Source organism: Streptopelia decaocto (assembly GCF_964273445.1).
Source record: "Streptopelia decaocto genome assembly, chromosome: 1".
Lineage (NCBI taxonomy): Eukaryota > Metazoa > Chordata > Aves > Columbiformes > Columbidae > Streptopelia > Streptopelia decaocto.
The window spans coordinates 154,833,679-154,843,951 of record NC_138663.1 but is presented as its reverse complement, the minus strand read 5'-3'; positions in this window follow the sequence as shown (position 1 = coordinate 154,843,951).

Genomic DNA, 10,273 nt, shown 5'->3' with positions numbered 1-10,273 from the left:
CTTGGCATGTCCTGAAGTAACTGCGTGGGGCTGATGGAGAAAACATGGCACTGTTGGGAGACCCTCACTCTCCTGCAGCGGTGGCTGGAGTCCAGGTAGGTTACCCAAGATTGTAGTAGATACCCATATTTAGGTCTCTTAATCCCACTGGAGAAGGAGATTCAATTCCAGGTGAGAGCACCTAAACATAGGCATCAACATGAGAGTTTAGTTCACTCCTATCCATGGAGATATATTCTGTATAACTGATGAATCTAGAAGTAATTAGTCTCTCTAAAACCCAGGATTCAGTTGCCTAAAAGCAGGCCTCTGATGCTATTTTAGGTGTTGTGGAGTATCCTGGTTGGCATCCTGTTGCTACACCAAAAAGAACATGGTCTTCCTCTGTCTTGCGTCGTCTGCCAGCCCTGTGCAGATGTCTCATCTGCCCTGGAGTATCAAATGGCATGAGGAGCCAATGTTAAGGGAACTGAAGACCATCCGTCCTGGTAGGGCACCTGAATCACCCTCCAGGCTCCTTTGACTCAACCAGCTCTCTGATGATTATAATAGGAGCCAAGATACTAAATTTGAAGAGAAGATATAAGCCTAACTTCCCAAAATAAAACTATCTCATGGAAAAAAAAAAAATCACAAGAGTTGGGACACTGAAAGCCCCCTTTTATATGCAGTTAGATGATTTATGGGTGCAACTGTGTGTACCACCTTTCTCTTGCCTCCCAAAATGGCAGTCCAGCTTACAAGCTGATGGTTATTTTTAATTTGGTTTTCCACAGTCCCTCCTGTTGTAACTGTACCTGTGCTATGAAGAGGTTTGAGCATCCCCTGTTACCTAGAGAAGGGTGCCATAGCATGCATTCAGCCAGGCAGTCAGCAGCAAAATAAGACATGAGGCAAAGACTTAAACTTGGGTCTTCCACTTGCAAGGTTGTTGTGGTTTAACCCGAGCTAGCAATACAACCACGATAGCTGCTCACCCGCTCCCTACCACCTTCACCCCCCAAATAGGGGAGAGAATTGAAAAGGAACGGAGAAACTTGGATTGAGATAAACACAGTTTAATAGAATAACAAAGTACTAGTAAATATAGATATAAAATAGAAATAGAATATGAAATTAAAAATACTTAATAGAATTCCTCATGGACTACGTCCCCACTGAGCAGCCAGTCCCAAGAAACAGCACCTGGTCCCAAAGCTGATCCAGGAGAGAGGAAAGTGTCTCTGAGAGCAAAGAGAAGAGCCAGAAAGAGACAGAGACTAGAAGATCTCAGCTCTCTTTAAATATGAAGCATGACGCTAATGGGATGGAATACTCTCATTGATCAGTCTGAATGTCAGTCAATCTCTGCCCCATACATACCCCTCTTCCTCGATGTCTCACACCTGTGGGCAGAGCACTCAGAACATCCTTGGCTCTCAGACCAGAGCAATTAAAAACATTAACTCTGTCCCAGGGCATTACCTTCTTGTTCTCAAACTAAGTCCAAATAATGACCGTGCTAGCTATGAAAAAGAAAGGTTTATAACTGCATGAAGAAAATTCACTCATTTTCAGCCAAACCAGCACAAAGGTGAAATAGATGGGAAAGCATCTCTTTGGGAAACTCACCAGGTCTTGTGCTTGGACAAAGCATTTGAATTTTACTAATTGTAACTATGGCCAGCAGCTGATGAGATGGAGATTCTACCACGGAAATAGAGCTACAGGCAGCTTAGGGTGGAATTCACAGGATATACACTTTGGACTTAGCTGCCCAAGTGGGGCTTACAATTGCCATTTGTGATTTAGACTTTTTTCTATCTTTGTCAACCCTTAGGAGAACTAACAGGTAAAATGGGATGGAAAGTATGTCCTCTCAATCAGTAAGCTGAAAAGGATTCTTTTCCCAGCAGGAAAACATTCTCTTTTCTCCAATCTTCTCTTCCTGGGGAAGATATCTAGGTAAACTTAGAAAGGTTTATGAGCTACAGAAAACCTGTGTAGTTAGTATAATTTCTTTTTGATTTTGACTGCTAACTAGAAGCTGTACTTGCCATCCATGTAGTAGTCTAACTGTTGTGTAGCATGATTTCATAAAAGTCAGAAATTTGGGTTGCAATTGCTTGTAGAAGGCCATCCTTACAGCCTAAGGTAGGAGTAGCTATACCTAAACCATTCCTGGCAGATGTTTGTTTGTTCTTCAAGACCACCAGAGAGATGCAGGCTTCATTTTTCTGAGGTCTGTGATGAACAGCAGATTGCAGATGGAGGGCCACCTGAGGGTGAGAGCAGGTTTGCACAGCCTGTTTTTGTACAGCCTCAGGTTGAAGCTCCAAATCAGATGATCACTCAGTGGTAGCACAGTCATTAAGGACATTCCAAATCCCATTAAATCCAATAAGATTAAACTGAAAAATATATGTGAGCACTTTGCTGAATGACAACCGCAAATGTGTGTGAACGTGAGATGGGATTACTTGCCACTTCACCATATCACTCTGTGCCTTGCTAGACTGAAACTTACACAGCAAGACGCTACTCCAGCCCCTTAAGAGCCAATGAGTTTGACAGGAAACAGTAAGTGTCGAGTGTTAAACTGTGCTTCTTAGCAAGATTACGGGGGAAAAAGCTAATTTAAAAAGAATTAATAGCATAGGTAGACAGATACAGTACTCCTACCCCCTCTAAATTTCAAAACTATTTCTAAACTAAAAAGTTGATGTCACTCATTGGTGCAACATCTATTCTGACAGAGGAACACGTAGAAGGAAACTTCTCTTTGGCATGTTGTTTATTTAATTTTTTTTTCATTTCCAAACTACATCACTCTGAAGACCGAACAAGAATGTACTCGCTCTTGAAACCTGGAATGGGATCCTGCAAACAGAGCTATATCCAGCAAAGTTTTATAGACTCAGAATTATCTCCAGCATCTGTGCAGGAAACGTGAGAAAGGACATTCTCCCTCTGAGGTTTACGATGTTGCTAATGAGGGTAAGGTTGCCTTCACTCTCTCTTGTCAACTCTCCCATGCACACTCAAGCTATTCCATCATTTCAAGCTGTGCCCTTCAACACCAAATTGCTAAGTGTTTTTTTCTAAAGGCTACCATCTAAGGGGTTGGATGTGCTGAGTACACTTGGAAATGCTAGAAGACTTGTCTAAGAGCATTCATTGCGGCATCTGCCACTCTTCTCTATAAAGCCAGATCACCATTTTGTGTGTTGTCCAGCTGTAAAAAACATTTCTGAAACATTTCTCTGCCACACTACTGTTGGGAGAATTTGGGACCTGTTAGTCATTGCCTTAGTCCTTGGTAACAAAATGCATCTTCAAAGAACAACACTGGCATGACTATCCTGAGCACTGTAGCACAGCTCTTTTCACCCAGCTGCTATCCATGACCAGGACAGCAAGAGCCAGAGGCACCAGAGTCAACTGGAAGCAGTCAAAGCAGCAGAAAATCCCTTAAAAACAAACAAGCAAGCAAAACGTCCCATTTCCTTTTTTTTTTTTTTTTTTTTAAATGTTTGACCAAAAAATATAGTCACAGTTAAAGAGGACAAGTTCTGCAAATGTACTACTTAGCTTACAGTGTTTTAAAGTTTTACTTCTGCACTTCTAACTTAACATCTGGCTATGCTGCTCTGAATAGAAGACTTGCTTCTATGCCTAGAAGCTCCTTCAAGAAGGATCTTTGATTTGTTCGTTTTGAATTACAGCTCGAAAAACATCAAAATTCGTATTTGCTACTACTATGTAATAAAAAAAAAAAGAAAAGGAAAAACATGCATACAGCTACGCTTGTCCTATGTAATACTTTTCTTTTTCTTTAAATTCACCAGTGAGCAGTTGTGACCTATTATATAGGAGAATGCCATGCCAGTGTTTGCTAATCACTCTTCCTAACAGTAACAGATACCCGAGATGGTCCAACAAAGTGTAAGTCAATCTTAAGGTTCAGTGCAAGGCAATATCCTGAAAGAAAAATGACTTGGGCAGTTTGTGATCAGCAACTTGAATTACAGCCTTGGTACTCTGAAGATCACACCGTTTCATTTAAGAAGCATGACCACATGTTTGTCAAGTGAGGACTGGTGTTTTATTTCATTGCAGAAGCCAAGTTAGAAATCATAAAGATAGCGCGATAGCAACAACCCACCTCATCCAGAGGAGAAAAAATCAGAAACTAGCTGTTAAGAGGGAAATAATTATATGTATGTATATAATGGCTATACTAATTATACCGCTGGTCTGATATTTAATAAGAGAGCTTCTGTGCTTGTTCCAACGCTCTGATCTCTGAATACGAACATGATATTCATTTTTTTTCCATCGTAAGTACCAATTCTTACCAATTTATCAAAAACACTTAAATGACTGGTGTCCTGTGTCTCCAGAAAGGTCCTTTTGATATAATCTGGGCCCCACAGCATTGCTCAAAGGTGAGACAGAAGAGAAGCAAAGGCCAGGGGCTGCCTCGCTTTGTGTCCCCGTTGGTGACATGAAAGACAAGGCTGTGATCCTGCAGGCTCTGCCCGTGCTGCTGGAGCTGACTTGGCTGAGGATGTGGGGATGACCTAAACAGTGCCCAGCGCCTGCAGGGAGAACCTGCTCCAGTTATTACTCTGGAGGAATTCAGTAATTTCTGACCCGCAGTCTTCAAGGCCTAATTAGCTCAGGCTGAGTTTCCAATGAGTCCTGAGACCCTCCTGAGTCAAGCATCACAACATCAATCACTGGATCCTAGATCTGACCTGCTCAGCTCTCCATGAGGTGGAAGGGGACAGCCTCCATGGGCACTCAAGCTGGTTCCCAGGAACTCTCCAGGAGGTGGACCACCAGCAAGCCGGGGCTCATGGGGAGCTTGGCACTGTAGCACCCACCTGCTCACCTGTCAGCGTATCAAGAAGTAGCTACCCTTGGTGCAGCCAGCTGGCAGATCACCCTCACTGGAAGCAGGACATTTTGTGGTGAAGGAGAAAGAAGAGGAACCACATTCTCACTTCCAAGCACCATCTCATGCTGGCATGGAGGCTTCCATCCTGCCAAGAGTCCTGTGGCTGACTTGTTTAAATGAATTTAATGGGGTACTCACCAGGAATGAAGCCTGTGTTCTGAGGGCTTGTTTTCCACAGGAGAGCTGCAGCCACCCCTTCTCTGTCTTTTCAAATACTATTTTTTGGTATTGGAATAGCTGACATCCTGCTTTATCCTTGGAAGAAGGACATCCTGTGTAATTATGGGCTGTAAAAAGGTTGTGCAGCTACAGACATATGTGATGGAGTTATATAAGGAGTTGGACTCGATGATCCTTGTGGGTCCCTTCCAACTGAGGACATTCAGTGATTCAATGATGATGATTCTCCCACCAGATTCAGGAGTGCCTGGATCCAGCACACTTGCATTGTACATGGAAAGTAATAGAGATGTTGAGAGGTCACGTCACTAATTTTTTCCTCATCCTCCTTCTTAATCTGCTGTGTTTCCAGGACGCTCTCCTTACTTCTTGGCTAGAAAAGTCACTGGCAGTTTTACATGAGCAGAGATTCCATTCGCAGAAAAAGGAGCTTTTCTAATCTTGGCCTGCTTTAAAGACCTGCATTTAGACCTCTGACCAGGTGCCTAATTAGTTGTTGTGGCTATTATGGTAGTTCTAGTTCAAGAGGACAGTGACTAACTCAGGCTGCCTTTTCTGCTGGGCTGCTGGGGAGAAGTAGTCACACCACCTCCCCTGGGCACCTCAGTCAGGTGGCCTGAGAATGAAGGAACCAGGATTATTGGTTCCTGATGAAAAGCTATGACTAAGAACCAGTCAAATGTAATTTAAACACACCTAAAAAGTGCACAAGTGCACTACTTATTGCATCTACACTACAGTGTAACATGGCCTCAGCAGACCAGAGACTGGCCCTTCCAAGCCTGCTGAACTCATACCTAAGCAACTGCATTATTTATTTTCACCTTTCTGTTGTCAGTTACTTTCTCTTATTGATTCAAGCAGTCTTGAGTTTTCGAGAGAAGGGACCATGTCAGTTTGCCTGTAAAGCATTCAGCATAGTGAGGTTTCCATGGCCAGCTGTCCTTTCATCCCATCCAGTTGCAGATGTCCTGTCTGGACGGGGATTTCACCTCCTCCTTCAGGCACAAGGAAGGAGAATGGGGAGGTGGTTAATCCTTTGAATTATAGACTTTAATATACACACACTGTAGCTTCTCTGATTCAAAGCCACCTAGAGCAATGGGACACATTTGTGCTGGAATGGAAACACAATCTTGTTTGTTAGAATAAAGTTCACTATACAAACCAGGCTTCCTAATTCAACAATTTTATTTCACTAAGAAAGGACCCCAAATTCTAATTCAATAAAGTTCATGGTGACACAGATCTGGCTCGTCACTTGGGCATGTGTAGCTCTAAGCATCAAATAATGCACGGCATGCTCGAGTTATGGATGTGCTTAAAAGCCTGTGTTTGACATTGGTCCCCAGCAGCAAACTCCTTTGTGTCTGATATGGATGTGATGTAGTTTTAAGTAATCCCTTCTTTGGTTAAATATGGCCTGGAAAGCAGCTGTTTAATAAGCTGCAGGTGCATTTAGGGGTCTTCATATTTAAGATTAATTCTTATTTTAAAAGAGCCTGGGGGTGTTTACTTCTATCAGAAGGTGCAACTCTTCACAAATAATTACTCTTGTATTCTGCAGTTTCCCAACTTCACTCAGCAACTTTTCCAAAAATCCTTTTATTTTACTGTATAGGAGGATCCTGAAAGTTTTGTGAATAACGTGTTCCCTTACCTCAGTGCACTTCAGAGGTATCACCCTACTGGAACAGCCCTGATACCCCATTCAACACTCCTGACTATACGTACACCTAAGCTAAATTAAGTTTAGATTGAAATATGTATATCCATACATGTGTACATGGACTCCACACATACATGCATACACACATTTCTTTTAAAAAATCCCTCACAAAGCCTTTGACATGCATCTATTTAAAAAAGCACAGTGAGCTTTTTGAACCCAGGTGAACACGTTTCACTTCAAGCACCCCTGAACACATCTGGATCTTTACCTGCAGCTGTATCCCTGCAGCACTGGGAAATACAACAAAGCTGGACACCTGACATGGCCAAGCACTGTCAGGCCAGCACTCCCCTGATTTTGCTCCCGACATTTCCAAGGAAAGAAGAAATACCCCTGGCATGGTCCTTCCCTGGGAAACTGAAACCTGCAGTCAGAAGCACACGCTCCAGCCCTGCCGTTGCCTCACCTGCCGCTCTGCCGGGATGGTGCCAGAGCGTCGCTTCTGATATCTGTCATAGTGTCAGAGGTGTTAACATCTGATTACAAGAAGAAATGAGCTCTGCCACCAAGGGAAAAACTGATGCTGCCTTTCTGGTGTCCTACAAGATTTATCTCCTTGAAGAGAGGGGTTTTTTTCCAAGTGTGAAATAAATAAAATTACTGTGAGATGTGCTTCCATTAAATTGAAAACAAGCGGTTCTTTTAATGTGTAGATATTCTTCCAAAGTACAAAGGATATTATACACAGCTGCTCTCTGCCCCCTCTCACACAGATTTGGGGTGTCTCTGCCCCGGTGAGCTGGGGTTCCTTCCTTCACCCCAGGAGGAACTGGGAGATGTTTTGTCATTGAGACACGCTCCCCTGGGGTGACAGAGCCTGAGCTGTCCCTTTGCAGCTACAACAATGAGAGGGTGAAGTGCCACCCCTGGGGCCAGGCTGTTCTGACTACTCCTCTCACCCCACAGCGTGCTGATGCAGAAAACAGTGTGGGCAGGAAAACAACCCTATATGGGCAAAATTAGGAAGAATTTTCTCCATCTTTTTGCCTATTCAGTTCCCTGAATGCAGCAAGACTTTCTACAGGAGCATCATAAAGCGACTCATTGAAGGAACACGGGAGAGAGCAGAAAGAGGACCAGGAAGACAATGATGGGGAAGCAGAAAAGTTAAAGGGAGTGTAACTTCGTATGTCCACCTTCCCATGGGACGTGGACATCATGTCTCACAGCAGGGGCTGAACCACATCCTTGTAACTTCCAGCAGTCAGAAGAAAATGGAAAGAATATGAACCTTTGAAGACTTCCTCTGGCAGCAGGAAGTCCGGCCCTGCTCACAGCCCCTCCATGAACTTGCTGCCCAGTCCCCAGGAGGTTGGAGGCAGACTGACCTCCCATTCCAGCAACTGAAACAAAGAGAAAACCAGCCATCACCTCTTCTCCCACAGCCTGATGCAGTGGCATGCTGGGGCTGTCTCCTGCCACCAAGAGGATTGTCACCTCTCCCGGACCAACCAGCAACAGTGCTTTGGGGTGCTGAGGACAAGATGGTGGTGCTCACTTGCCTAGAAAACAAGAGTCCATCCAGGGAATGGGATCTGTGGGACATGATCCAACTGGGCTTTTGCAGGTACCTCTCCATAGCCTGGGGGAATACCCAAGATAACCAAGCACAGCTGTGATGGAGGTCGCCTCATGCATTTGACAACCCTCTCCACAATCGTTCCTGGCACTGCCTTCCTTGCCATTCCTGCAGGCACCTGGCAATTTATTGATCTTTCCTGGTGTAATTTCAAAGTCCACCACTCTGTTAGGCCAGAAAGCCTCAACATTACTGTTTGGGAAGTGGTGACAGTAGGATGAGAGGCTCCTCCAGAGACAGACATTGCAGGAAGTGGGCCATGAGAAGAGCTTTGTGCTCCAGCCAGACCACTCCTGTTTCAAACACAGCCTCAAACATGATATTGTATCAGCAGAGCAAACACTCTGACCTGCCTACCCCTTGGTCACAGAACTGCCTACTAATGCTATGTAGATCAAGTATGGCCTGAGGAGCATATCTAAAAAATTATGTTCCCCAGGGGACACTGATCTTGCAGCATCTGAATGCTGAAGGCAAGGAGGACACTGCTGCTGACTCCCACAGCCCTGCCCAGACACTGACATTTTCTGAGGTCATTTGTAAGCCCTGCAGCACACGTGAGGATGTGCTGCCCTCACCTCTGAGTCATCAGCGGTCTCTCCAGGGAGACCTTATTGTGGCCTTACAGTGCTTAAAAGGGGCCTCTAAGAAAGATGGGGACAGACTTTTTAGCAGGGCCTATTACGATAGGCCTAAAGGAGGGGAGATTCAGGCTAGACATGATGAAGAAATTTTCTACAATGAGGTTGGTGAAACACTGGCACAGGTTGCCCAGATAGACGGTTGATGCCTCATCCCCAGAAACACTCATGGCCAGGCTGTACAGGGCTCTGAGCAACCTGATCTAGTTGAAGATGTCCCTGCTCATTGCAGGGTGATTGGACTAGATGACTTTTAAAGGTTCCTTCGAACCCAAAATGTTCTATGATTATATATATTTTGCCTAAGCTGCATGTTAGATGCCTTTTGTAAATTTGGTGTCCCTTGCACAAAGACTTATTTATTCATATATTGCTAACTGATTGATGCCAAAGGATCAGGATGTCAGGGAGATACTCCACACGTTTCTGCCCTGTAGATATGCCTTCAAGCTCATTACCCTAAGAACTGGTGGCCAGCTACCCACAGCAGCATGTGGTTCCGTCTAGGCTTTAAACCCTGTCCCACAACTGAATGAAACAGCTCAAGCTGTAGTTGTTGAAGTGATTGTGCCACTGTACTTGGCTCTGGTGAGGCTCCACCTTGAATACTGTGTTCAGTTTTGGGCCTCTCATCATAAGAAGGACATTGAGGTGCTGGAGAGAGTTCAGAGGAGGGTGATGAAGCTGGTGAGGAGCCTGGAGCACAAGTCTGATGAGGAACAGCCAAGGGAACTGGGACTGTTTAGCCTGGAGAAAAGGAGGCTGAGTGGAGACGTTATTGCTGTCTACAGCTACCTGAAAGGTGGTTGTAGCATGGAGGGTGTTGGTCTCTTTTCCTCAGTAGCAAGTGATAGGACAAGAGGAAATGGCCTCAGGTTGCACCAGGGGAGGTTCAGTTTGGATATTAAGAAAAAATTCTTCATGGAAAGGGTTGTCATGCATTGGAACAGGCTGCCCAGGGATGGTAACTCCTGGTGGAACAGGTAACTCCAGGGGTGGAGTTACCACCCCTGGAGGTGTTTAAAAGGTGTTTAGACGAGGTTCTTTGGGACATGGTTTAGTGCCAGAGTTAGGTTATGGTTGGACTTGATGATCCTGAGGGTCTCTTCCAACCAAAATTATTCTAAGCTGAGCTCCATGCTGCAATGTTTTACTGATTTGATGCTACTGACCTAGAAGCGTTTTTGAGGGGCTTATTT